The following is a 12,485-nucleotide window of genomic DNA, read 5'->3' on the forward strand; positions in this document are numbered from 1 at the left end:
AAAAAGAATGAAAGCTTGCCATTTGCAGCGATGTGGATGGAGCTAGAGTGTGTTAGGCTATGTGAAATAAGTCAGTCAGAGAAAGACAAATACCATATGATTTCACTTGTATGTGCAATTTAAGAAACAAAACTGATGAACATATGGGAAGAGGGAAAAGAAGAAAATGAGAGAGGGAAATAAACCATAAGAGACTCTTAAAAATAGAGAAAAAACTGGGGGTTGATGGAGGGAGGTGGGCAGGGGATGGGCTAGATGGGTGATGTATATTAAGGAGGGCACTTGGGATGAGCACTGAGTACTGTATGTAAGGGGTGAATCACTCGATTCTACTCCTGAAACCAATATTGCACGGTATGCTAACTAACTAGAATTTAAATAAAAATTTGAAAAAAAAAAGAATAGCTGTATCTCAGCAATAGGAAAATGACCATGTTTATTTTTTGTAACAGGTAAGATATAGTGAATGTTACATGTATTTATTAATCTTCACATTGAATCTTATGTTTTTCAAAGTTTCTGCAATAAACATATTACTTCCGTCACCAGAAAATTTTATTTGTAAATATATATTTACAAAATAGATTAAGATCAAAGTCTTCGGGTTGGTGATGATTCTAGACTTACTTACCGCAAGTGAGATTTTGTTTAAAGGATTAAGGATGTTTTAGAGGGGGGTCTTGTAGTGAGTGAGACATAATGACTATCTTTACATATTTGAAACACAGTCAGTTGGAAAAGGAGTTGGACTCTGTCTCCACGGCTTCAAAAAATGATCTAGAATCAATGAGTGAAATTCCAGGAAGACAAGATTGGGCTTAGTATATGAATGCCTTCTCAGATGATTCTTTTTTTTTTTTTTTTTTTCTTTTAAAGATTCACTCATCCATTTTGGAGACAGAGAGACAGAGACAGAGAGTGCAAGCAAGTGCAAGGGGGTGGGGTGGGGAGGGTCAGAGATGGAGCCAGAGAAGCAGGTCCCTGCTGAGCTTGAATCCCACACAGGGCTCCATCCCAGGACCCTGCGATCATGACCTGAGCTGAAATCCACAGTCCTTTGCTTAACTGACTGAGCCACCCAGGTGCCCCAGGAAGCAGACAATGCCATTCAAAAATGTAATTCATCTAAATCAGTGGATATTTACGAATTTATGCATCCGGAAGTTTGGAAAAGTAGGAGTCTTAGGCCATTTTCAACTCTGAAATTCTGTCTTTAAATGCGGATTAATCAGAGTGAAGAGCTAAGGTTTACCTTTTTGTTTTTGTTGTTTCTTGGTTTTGTTTGTTTTTAAGATGAAATTTTACATCAACCTTGGAAATCACAAGGTGGTGTGTGGCTGAGGGAAGAATAATTGTGAAACCCACTGCTTCAATGCAATTTTAATACTATTATTAAGAAACAGAATGGCATAAAAAGCAAAAGGAAAAAGACCTATTTATATAGCAATCACAAAGATGACAGAACACAAGGCCGATTTAAATATTATTCATTCCCTCTTGGAGTTGGTCCGCACTCTTACCCCCACCCAGTCCTTCCTTCAGTTTTCCCCACTTTCCCTATTCTGGTCTTGTACACTATCGACTTTCCCCTGCCATCAGCCCTTGTCACCCATGAGCCACAGGCTTCCTCCAGCTCTGAATTGCTTTATTTTGTAAGGCAGAGACGTCTACCTTAAGTTTGTTGAGCAACGGATCTAGCCTAGAATCGGATTCACATTCAACCTTTTACTGTAAGGTAGCAGCCTCCCACTTGTCGCCGGCTCTCACACAATAGGAGTCCTTGAAGCCCTCTGTCCCCAGGTCTGGTGGCTGCGAATCCTGGCCAAGCGGAGGAGCCCGCGCAGGGCACCTTCAGCGCGTGGGCGGGGCGGATCCAGGTCTCCAGCCAGAGGGCGCCGCACCCACCCCGAGCAGACGCCCCAGGACCGTCCAGGGGCTTCCCGACCTTTCCTCGGCCGGAGTCCGGGGGGCTCAGTCTGGATGTAAGAAAAGTCTCTCTTCCAGTACTCCCCACCCACAGTTGGCTTCTCCGCCCGTTTCTTCTGGGCTGTCGCTGCCCAGTTTTCTCTAGCTTCACCATCAGCCCCCTGCCCACTGCGACCCCCCAGAAGGCCCCCACCCGGGTGGTGACCCGGGAGCCCCTCCCCGCTGGGGCCGGGACTCCTGAGGACTGGCTCCTGCACTAAGTGTCCAGAGGGGCTTCTCCGCTTCCTGGGCACCCCGAGTGGAAAGCGGGGTGTGTATGTAGGGGGACTGAGGGCAGGGTGGGAGCCCGGGGAGCGGAGCGGTGCGGGCCCGGGAAGGGCGCCGGGTCAGGGGGGAGGGGAGGAGAGAAGGCCACACAGGGGCTTTCGGTTTCCTGGGGTCTGATTGGAGGTTGGCCCGATGAGTCGGAGCTGGGGGCGCGCCCATCTCCGCTGGCTCCTGCGAGAGCCGCCGGCTCGGCCCCTCCCCGGAGCCGCTTTGTCCCGGCTGACGGCGGCCGAGGTTGCGGGGAGGAGCGGGCGGGAGGCAGAGAGCCGGGGACACACGGACCTCGAGAGCGGGAGGCGGGGCGCGCCGCGCACGGCCCCACGCCCAGGCCCGCGGGCACCGCGCCCGCCCCCACGCGCTCGCACCGGCGGGCAGGTGAGCAGGCAGCGCCGCGCCCGCAGTCTCCGGCCCCGCGGACGCCGGAGCCGCCGCCTCAGCCTCTGCCGGCGCATCGCGGACGCCCAGCAGGTCGGTTATGTAACCGCGCTGGCCCGCTCGCCCCTGCGCCCTGTCCTGTCAGGGCTGCGCGCTGCGCCCCGGCCGTACCGGAGGACGCGGCAGGGGGCGGGCGAGCGCGGTGGGGGTCCGGGGCTGGGCAGGGGGGCGGAGGCGGCGGAGGGCCGAGGGTGGGCTGCTCCAGCTATCAGCCCCCGCGGCGGCCTGTGGGGGTGGGGGGCAGAGGTCTCCCTTGACCCCCCTCTAGAGGGCGCGGGTCTCAGAGAGCCCCTGCCCCATTCCTAGTGGCCCAAAGGTTCGCCTTTCCAGAAGCAGCAGCAGGTGCATAAGTAGAACAGCGAGGATGACGCCTGTGGCCCCCGGGACTGAGGTTTTGAGAGGGGGAAAGGGCAGGTGGACTACACTCGGAGAAAAAAGGAGAAAACGGAGAAACTCCTTTCCCAGTGCTTACAAAGAAGTGCTGGGGAGGAGGAAGGTACTTTGAGGCGCAGCGGGCTGGGAATTGTCCTGCCTGGGATTAGCGGGCATGGGTCATCTAAAAATAACTTCAAGTTTGAAAAGTGAAATAGAAGGGAGTGCAGTGTGCCGAGTTTGTCTGTGGGATGCTTCGCTCTAGAAGTCACCAGAGGGAACAGGCAAATCCCCGCCGCCTGGCCTCACTGGTTTCCAGGGTGTCTCGGTTTGACTTTAGTTAATGATTTATTCTCCAAGGCACTGCTGTCTTTTTCTTATCCCAGAATGAATTATAGCAGAGTGCATGTTTTGAATCTTTCCTATTTCCTACATTGGAATAGAGGTGTTCAATGGACATCTACTTTAGATTTCGCTGCCTGCGCTTTTTTTTTTAATATCATTTTAGTAAAAACAAAAGTTTCTGGGCTCCCTTTAACATACAGCCCCACAACGGAAGGTGAAAAAATGCTGCTGCATTCCAGTCCATACTTCTCCTTCCTTCAGCTAGCATCCCAATTAACCTGTCACACAGAGGGTAGGTTTCAGGAAAAGTAGGACATTTTAAAAAATGCCACTCAACGTTCTCACGTATTACCTCAACATCAAAACACAGGGCAAATATATCACAGGTACAGGGCAACACTTCCTAACTGGCCCCCTCCATTCTGGGGAAACAGTGAAGTCGGAAAAGCTCAGAAGCTGGGAAGGATCAAGAAGCAGGTCAGCATTGACTGTGGAACAAGGCAGGGGAGTGAGCATTTGGCTGCTTTTCAGTCTACCCATTGATTTTCTTTAGCATTAGAGCTATTATCTTAAGTACAATCAGTCATTGCATTGAATTAGTCTAAAATGTGAGTTGCACTTTGCTTTCAAATCCACTGCAAATCAAATCAGCATTTATTGAGCACCTACTACCCGAGTCCAGTCCACAGAATTTTGTGAGGGGAAGAGTGCTCAAACAAAGCTACGGGATTGCAGAAGCTTTTAGAATGCCTTGTGTGTGCAGGTCCTGCAGAACCCAACTAAATTTGGGAGGACATGGCACTCTCTCTCCATTGATGAACATTTAACAAGCCTAAGTGGGAACTTGAGAGCTTTGCCATTTGCAAGTTCACAGCACACTCTTTTGAAAACTACTTACATAATCGTTTGCAGTTAGTTATATATATATTACAGAAACTAGTTTTAATTGAGATCAGCTCTGATAGTCACTGAGGTCTCATTTTATTATTCCCTTTTCTTTGGGTGCCATCCACTCAGTTTAATCAGCAGTTTCTCTGTTATGCATGTACTGTGTGTTATGTAGGTCCTGTGACAGAGGATAAAAGAATGAGGCCCATGCTTTTCAGGAATCAATCTAGCAGAAAAGAAGGATAAAAAAATAAGTGGTAGTGATCAGCATGGTGAATGGTTACTGGAGCTCAGAACACGTTCATTGGAAGCCCAGAGAAGGAGGGGTGGAGGGAATCTGGAAGAGCTTGCAGACAAGTTCACGTGTGGACTGCATTCCAGTAGGCAGTTGCAATTTTCTAGAGAAGGGGGTAGGTAGGTGTTCCCCATGGAAGGAGAGTTTGTGTTGAAAGAACATCTGGGTGCTCTGAAGTGAGGGAGTGGCAGGAGAGTTGGGGGGGGGGATGTGTTTCAGTGAGCCTGGGAAGTGAATATACCTGGCTGAAGAGGAGAAATTATACAGCCATTGTGGGAGAAATGATTTGCTCTAATTTGTATTTTGCACAAGTGACTTTAGAGGTGATAAGTAGATGGTGTTGCAAAGGGGGATGGAGCTGAGATTTTAGACCACTGGAGTGATCCAAGCAAAAATAAATAAGTAAGTAAGTAAATAAATAAATAAATAAATAAAATTAGTTGTGCCTGAACTAGGTAGAATGGAGAAAGAGAAGAGAGATCCTCAGAGAGCCATTTCAGAGGGAAAATCAGTGGCACTAGGTCACCAAGTGGGTGTGGAAGGAGTTGATGTCTAGATGGATGGTCGGGTTTTTAATTGAGTTAGGAATTTAGTGAGAAAGGTTAGGTTTGAGAAAGATGGGGAATTTTAACTGAAATGGTTTCCTGTAAGACCAGGAACAAGACAAGGATGCTCTCTCTTGCCACATAGTTCTGGAAGTCTTAAATACAGAGCAATTAGGCCAGAAAAATAAATAAATGAAAAGCACCAAATAAGAAAGGAAGAAGTAAAACTGTCTCTATTTGCAGATGACATATATATAGGAAACACTAAAGACTCCACTAAAAAAAACTGTTAGAACTAATAAATTCAGTAGAGTTGCAGAATATAAAATCAATATTCAAAAAAAGTTGCATTTCCATACACTAATAATGAACTATCAGAAAGGCAAAGTAAAGAAACAATCCCATTTATAATTATATCAATAAGAATAAAATACCTGGGAATAAATTTATCCAAGGAGGTGAAAGACTTGTATGCTGAAAACTATGACACTGATGAAAGACGTCAAAGAAGACACAAATAAATGGAGAGGTATTAAATGCTCATGGATTGGAAGAATTAATATTGTTAAAATGTCCATACTACTGAAAGCAATCTACAGATTCAATGCAATCCCTACCAAAATACCAATGGCATTTTTCACAGAAATAGAAAAAACAATCCTAAAATTTGTATGGAACCACAAAGACCCCAAATAGACAAAGGGATCTCAAGAAAGAAGAACAAAGCAGGACGCATCACACTTTCTGATTTTAAACTATGTTACAAAATTATGGTAACCAAAATAACATGGCATAAAAACAAATACATAAATCAATGGAACAGAATAGATATTTCCAAAATAAACCCACATATATATGGTCAATTATTTTATGACAAAGGAGCCAAGAATATACAATGAGGAAAGGATAGTCTCTTCAATAATGGTGTCGGGAAAACTGGACAGCCATATGCAAAAGAAAAAAACGGGACCACAGCCTTATACCATACACAAAAATTAATTCAAAATGGATGAAAGACTTAAATGTAAGATTTGAAGCCCTGAAATTTCTATAAGAAAACATAGGGGGTAATCTCCTTGATGTTGGTCTTAGCAATGATTTCTTGGATTTGTCAATGAAAGCAGTGAAAACCAAAGCAAAAATAAACAAATGGATTAAATCATACTAAAAACCTTCTTCAAAACAAAGAAAACCTGTCGACAAAATGAAAAGGCAATCCATGGAGTGGGAGAAACCATTTGCAAATCATTTATCTGATAAGGGTTAATATCCAAAGTATATAAAGAACACACATAACTCAATAGCAAAAAAAAAAAAAAAAAAAACCCAAACGATCCAATTAAAAAATAGACAGAGGATCTGAATAGACAATTTTTTTTCAAAGAAGACATGCACATGGCCAATAAGTACGTAGAAAAGTGCTCAACATCACTAACCATCAGGGAAGTGGAAATCAAAACCACAATGAGATATCACCTGACACCTATTAGAATGACTATTAACAAAACAAAACAACAGAAAACAAGAGATAAGTGTTAGCAGGAATGTGGGAAAAAGGGAATCCATGTGTACTGTTGGTGGGAGTATAAATTGGTGTGGCCATTATGGAGAACAGCATGGAAGGTCCTAGAAGAATGAAAAGTAGAACTAATATATGATCCAGCAACCCCACTTCTAGAAATCTATCAGGAGGAGATAAAATCACTATCTTGAGAAAATACCTGCACTCCATATTCATTGTAGCATTATTTACAATAGCCAAGACATGGAAGCAACCCAAGTGTCCACAGATGAATGAATAGATTAAAAAAATGTGAGACATATACATATATATATAGAGAGAGAAAGAGCGAGAGAGAGAGAGATCTAGATATATCTAGATATAGATATAATAGAATGTTTTTCAGCCATAAGAATAAGAAAATCCTGTCATTTGCAACAGGACGGACCTTGAGGGCATTATGCTAAGTGAATAAGTGAGACAGAGAAAGATACGTATTGCATGATCTCACTTATATGTGGAATTTAAAGAAACCAAGCTCATAGGTACAGGGAACAGTTTTGTGGTTGCCAGAGAGTGGGGGATGGAGGGTGGACAAAATGGGTGAAGGGGGTCAAAAGGTACAAACTTCCAGTTATAAGATAAATAAGCCCTGGGGATATAATGTATAGCATGGTGTATTATAGTTAATCATCTTGTACTGTATATTTGAAAGTTGCCTAGAGAGAAGATCTTAAAAGTTATCATAAGCAAGAAAATGTATAACTTTGTGAGGATGATGGATGTTTGCTAAACTTATTGTGGCAGTCACATTGCAATCTATACAAATACCAAATCATTATGATATATACCCAAAATAAGTACAATAGTATATATTAGTTATATCTCAATAAAACTGAGGGAAAAAGAAAGTTATGAGAAAGAGTAGGTTTGAGAAAGATGGGGAATTTTGACTTTCAACATCAAAGGAAAATGCTCAGTAGACAATTTGATTTTCTTTTCTTTTTTTTTTTTTTAAAGATTTTATTTATTTATTCGACAGAGATAGAGACAGCCAGCGAGAGAGGGAACACAAGCAGGGGGAGTGGGAGAGGAAGAAGCAGGCTCATAGCGGAGGAGCCTGATGTGGGGCTCGATCCCGGAACGCCAGGATCACGCCCTGAGCCGAAGGCAGACGCTTAACCGCTGTGCCACCCAGGCGCCCCGACAATTTGATTTTCAAAGGGAATTTATTTATTTCTGGTGCTAACCTTCTACTCATCTTACCTTCATTCCTGAGACCGTTAGGCCTGCCTCAGAGAAAGTGGAGATGAATTTGATAGCAGGAAGTTGTTTCTACCTACTTCCCCAAAGGTGAAAGTATGAACTGCCAATTATCTGAACTAGTAGTAGTAGGAACAATGAAAATAATTTCAATGATAATAATAATATAACATTCATTCACTGTTTATGCTGAGAACAAAGAAGTTAGAGATCCATGAATTATCACGTTTGACCCACAGGATAACCGAATGAGGCAGACTCTATTGTTATTCTCATGTAATTGATAAGAAACCCAAGGCAAAGAGAGGGTACCTTATCGAGGCCACACAATTAATAAGAGCTGCACTCAGGCCTGACCAGTGCTCCGAATCACCAGTGTGAATTAATAACATTGGAATAAGTCCTATGAGTCTGGAATGTGTTTTTTACCCTATGTTTGAATATTTGTGGCTGAAGCCGCAAAAGAGAACAGCTCTGAGTCAGGAGTCCTGGCTCTCATCTGGGCTCCACACCTGATTTGTTGTGTGACCTCTGCAAAGTCACAGCCCTTCTGAGGCTTTAGTTGTTTTAAATCTGTATATTAATGAGAGAAGAGGTTGACTGGATGATCTCTAGAGTCTTGACATTTTGAAGTCCTGCCACCATGTCTCAAATGTTACTGTAGAGCCACTGATTTAGGTTAAAGTCATGCCTGCCTGGTCACTTTTAGTTTATTCTTGTTTTATTTTAATTTTTTTTGGGGGGGAGAGAGTGCGAGTGGGGAAGGGGCAGAGGGAGAGGGAAAGAGAATCTTAAGCACATTCCACGCACAGCGTAGAACCCGTCGAGGGGCTCAATCTCACCACTCTGAGATCATGACCTGAGCTGAAATCAAGAGACAGATGTCCAACTGACTAAGCCACCCAGGTGCCCCCTGCCTGGTCACTTTTAGAATGGGAATACTGCTACTACTACTGTTATTACTACCTCTTCTTCTTTTTCTTCTCCTCCTCTTCCTCCTCCTTCTTCTTAACAATACAATGATTCAGTGGTTCTACACATTACTCAGTGCTCATGGATAAGTGTACTGTTAATCCCCTTTATCTATTTCACCCATCTTCCCACCCACCATCCCTCTGGCAACCATGTTTGTTCTCTGTATTTAAGAGTCTGATTTTTGTCTTTTGTTTGTTTTGTTTCTTAAATTCGACATAGGAGTGAAATCAGGTGGTATTTGTCTTTCTCTGACTGACTTATCTCACTTAGCGTAATACCCTTTAGATCCATCCATGTGGTTGCAAATGGCAAGGTCTCATTCTTTTTTATGGCTGAGTAATATTCCACTGCATGTATAGACCACCTCTTGTTTATCAGTTCAGCTATGGATGGACACGTGAGCTGCTTCCCTATCTTGGCTGTTGTAAATAATACTGCAGTAAACATAGGGGTGCATATATCTTTTTGAATTAGTGTTTTTTTTTTGTTTTTTTTGGGTAAATACCCAATAGTAGAATTCCTGAATCATAAGGTATTTCTATTTTTAATGTTTTGAGGGACCCGCATACTGGTTTCCACCAACAGTGCTGGGCGTGGAGCCTACTTGAGATTCTCTCCCTCTCTCTCTTTGCCCCATCCCGCTTGCACCCCCCTCTCTAAATGAAATATGTAAATCTTTAAAAAAAATTTTTAAAAATGAAGAAGACTAACTCACATGATGGCCTGGCCTTACCATTTGATGTGAACTAGTCTGTAGTGCAGGTACTCACAGGGGTGTCCGATGTTGGGGGAGCCCAGTTCAGGGAGGGGAAACTGAATGAGCACTCGGGGGAGGACTCGCCACGGTCACTGATGAGTTTCCTTATTTTAGATGTGTCAGTCAAATTCTATGAGACTTAATTTGCTGAATAATTGGGGTGTTAATATGCATGTTGCGAGGCTGTTGTCGGGGGCGACACAGCATAAAGCGGGCGCTGCACCCTGGAGTGCCTCATTGAAGGGCCTCAGGCAACGGGAGTCCTCACCCCTCACCCCCAGTGGAACAGACAGGCGGTAAAGGGAGGTAGCGCGTTTCTTAAGAGAGCCTGCTCCTGCTTCAGAGGGTTGTTGCTCAGGGCCACCCCTTAGTGAGCATCATTTCTCTGTCTTAGAAAGTGGTAGATATTGGGAATATAAAACCACGTGGCACATTAAAAACCTTCCAAGATGTGAATCTCCAAGTATCCATTAGTAAATTACCCTCTTCCATGGAACGAAGCTTCGGCGTTCCGTAACACAAAGTTTTAGGCTCTTTTTTGTCATGTCATACATAGGCCAAGATTACCATAAAGAAATAGTATGCCTAGGGTTGAGCAATCCTGGATCCCATTATTATGGGGTTATTGTTATGGCATCAAATCAGTGTCAACAGAGTGGCTTCCTACTCTGTGTTTGTGTGCATGCTGCCTCCGCCTTTAACATGTTCCCCGTCCTTGTGTTGTCAGCTGCCAGGTGTCCTATGTGGTAGGTTAAATTAATTAATCGAGTTGAAGATTTTTTTTTTAAGAAGCAGCCTTGAACTCAACCGAAGCTGTTTTTAAGTCCCTTAGAAAAGTGTACGATCATGAATGGTACTTTCTGGAAGCTAAAGAAAAGTTTCCAAAAATAGCTCAAACTTCCTGAAGTTCAGAATGCCCACAGAAAATATTTTCTATTATTAGTATGGAAAGGGACTTATTTTCATATCTGATTTCCCCCTACACAGCTCACTTTGACATGGGGATGAAACTTGGGTTTCCTAACCTTTGGAATGCGTGCATGAGAAGATAGCGTAACAGTTAACAGTTGCTGTTGGACAAAAGAATTGTGTAGTTTGAGAGCTAGATCCTAGTTTTTCTTCCTGTTGCCTTAGTTCTTTGCGGGAATAACTGCTTTGTTATTTCATGTACTTGAGATATGCCTACTACAAAATATTACAAGTTCTTTGAGGGCATGGACCATGCCCTAATATTCCTCTTACGGTGTTGGGGATAAAGCAGAAGCAGCGTGGACTTGGCGTGAAAAGGCTTGGATCCTCACCCTGGCGCTGTCACTTCCCAGCTATGTAACCTTGAGCTTCCCATTGACCTACAGTTCTAGGAGCTGGCATCTGTTGAATGCCGCTCTTGTTCCAGACACTGTGCTCAGCACCCTGCATACGTTCTCTCATTCAATCCTTACGACAACTCCACCGTGCGGGTATTATCATCACTATTTACAGAGGAGCACACCCTGAGAATCAGGGGGAATAAGCCACTCGCAGCCCATTCTCTGGACTGCAGTTTTCTTAGCTGTACACAATTAGGAAACGAATACCTGATCTTTCCATCTTACAGAGGCGTGAGGATGAGATGCTGTGAGTCTGTGAATGTGCACTGAAAACTGCAAGGCCCTGCACAGATGTTAAGGATGATTGCCACGGTGGGGACCTCCCAAGAGATCAGTTACAGTTGGGCCTGGGATGGCCCCAGGTCTGCTTGGGGAGGAAGGTCCACTCTGTATAAAATGCTTTTATAGAATACATGACGAAAACTGTATTTGCTGGCCCCGTTTATTGGTATTTAGTTTATGATGCCTGCTTTTGTTCAAGGGTAACTTACTTGTTGTCAGTATCAAGACTTGACCAGACTGGGCCAGGAGGAGGCTGACCAGGCCATAGAAGTGGCTCCTGCTGGTGAAGGGGGGGTAGAGTGGAGAACATGATTTACCGACAAGAGGTAACTGCCAGAGGGGTGTTTTAGTATCAACAGAGAAGGCTGAAAGTCAAAGCCAAGGTTGAGAAGGGCATAGGCATGATGTGGAGTACAAGAAATCATCACCAGGGCTTAAGTGCGAGAGACAGGTGGGACATGGAATCTGCTTAAGAAGGCTAGAAATATTCCCTGGTGTCTCCTGAGGTCTGTCTACTTAGCAGGAAAACTAGAGACCTTCTGGCTTGGTTTTTTATGGTTCCTTTTTCTTAGACATATGTACTTTCTATAAAATTAAAAAAAATTAAAACAGTAAAGGATAAAAAGACAAAATTAAAATCACATGTATTACCATGAGCAAACAATGATTACTATTAACATTTTGTTGTATGTCCTTTCAGGTTTTTTTATATGCATTCCCAATGTAGAATTGGGATCGTACCTTGTGTAGAATATTGCATTCTGCGCATTTCACCAAACATTTTAAATAACATTTCACGTAAAGTCAACAATCTTTGTGAACATTGTTCTCAGTATCTGCATAGCGTTCCCTTGTATGATTTTACCAAATTCATTTACCTTCCCCCCTATTGTTGAACATTTCGAAGATTCCCCATTAACCAAATTACCAAATTACTTTAACTCAGATGGACCTCCTTAAGGTTTTCTCTATATGTTGATGTTGCATTTAATTGTTTTTCCAGGAGGTTGTAGTAATTAACATTCCCACAAGCAGTACAATAGTCCTGCTTATAAGCACTCTTTTTAGGTGGAAGCAAGGGGTGGTTGGTATTAGTGCTTTCCAGAGAAAACGTTTACTCTGGAAATGTACCTGCTTAACAACTGCTCCGGGGAGGTTGGGCTTTTTTGTAGGAGTTGAGAATGTGTGGGTGGAGAGATCTGGT

The 12,485-nt window shown here is 43.6% G+C and overlaps 1 protein-coding gene across 3 annotated transcripts in view; it reads left to right on the forward strand.

The window, feature by feature from the left end:
* Positions 1–1,859: 1,859 nt before the first annotated feature.
* The window catches only part of RCAN2 (regulator of calcineurin 2), a 264,821-nt gene continuing 254,195 nt past the window's right edge, over positions 1,860–12,485 (forward strand). Inside the window, exon 1 of one of the 3 annotated variants that reach the window (XM_045801718.2) lies at positions 1,860–1,982. The gene's annotated coding sequence lies outside the window, so the exon portion shown is untranslated. Of the gene's footprint in view, positions 1,983–2,443; positions 2,722–12,485 lie in introns of those variants that run through there. The other 2 variants (XM_087857055.1, XM_045801710.2) reach the window with 2 other exon arrangements.

This window comes from Ursus americanus, chromosome 29 (genome assembly GCF_024610735.1).
Source record: "Ursus americanus isolate L20-20 chromosome 29, mUrsAme1.1.p, whole genome shotgun sequence".
NCBI classification, from domain to species: Eukaryota; Metazoa; Chordata; class Mammalia; order Carnivora; family Ursidae; genus Ursus; species Ursus americanus.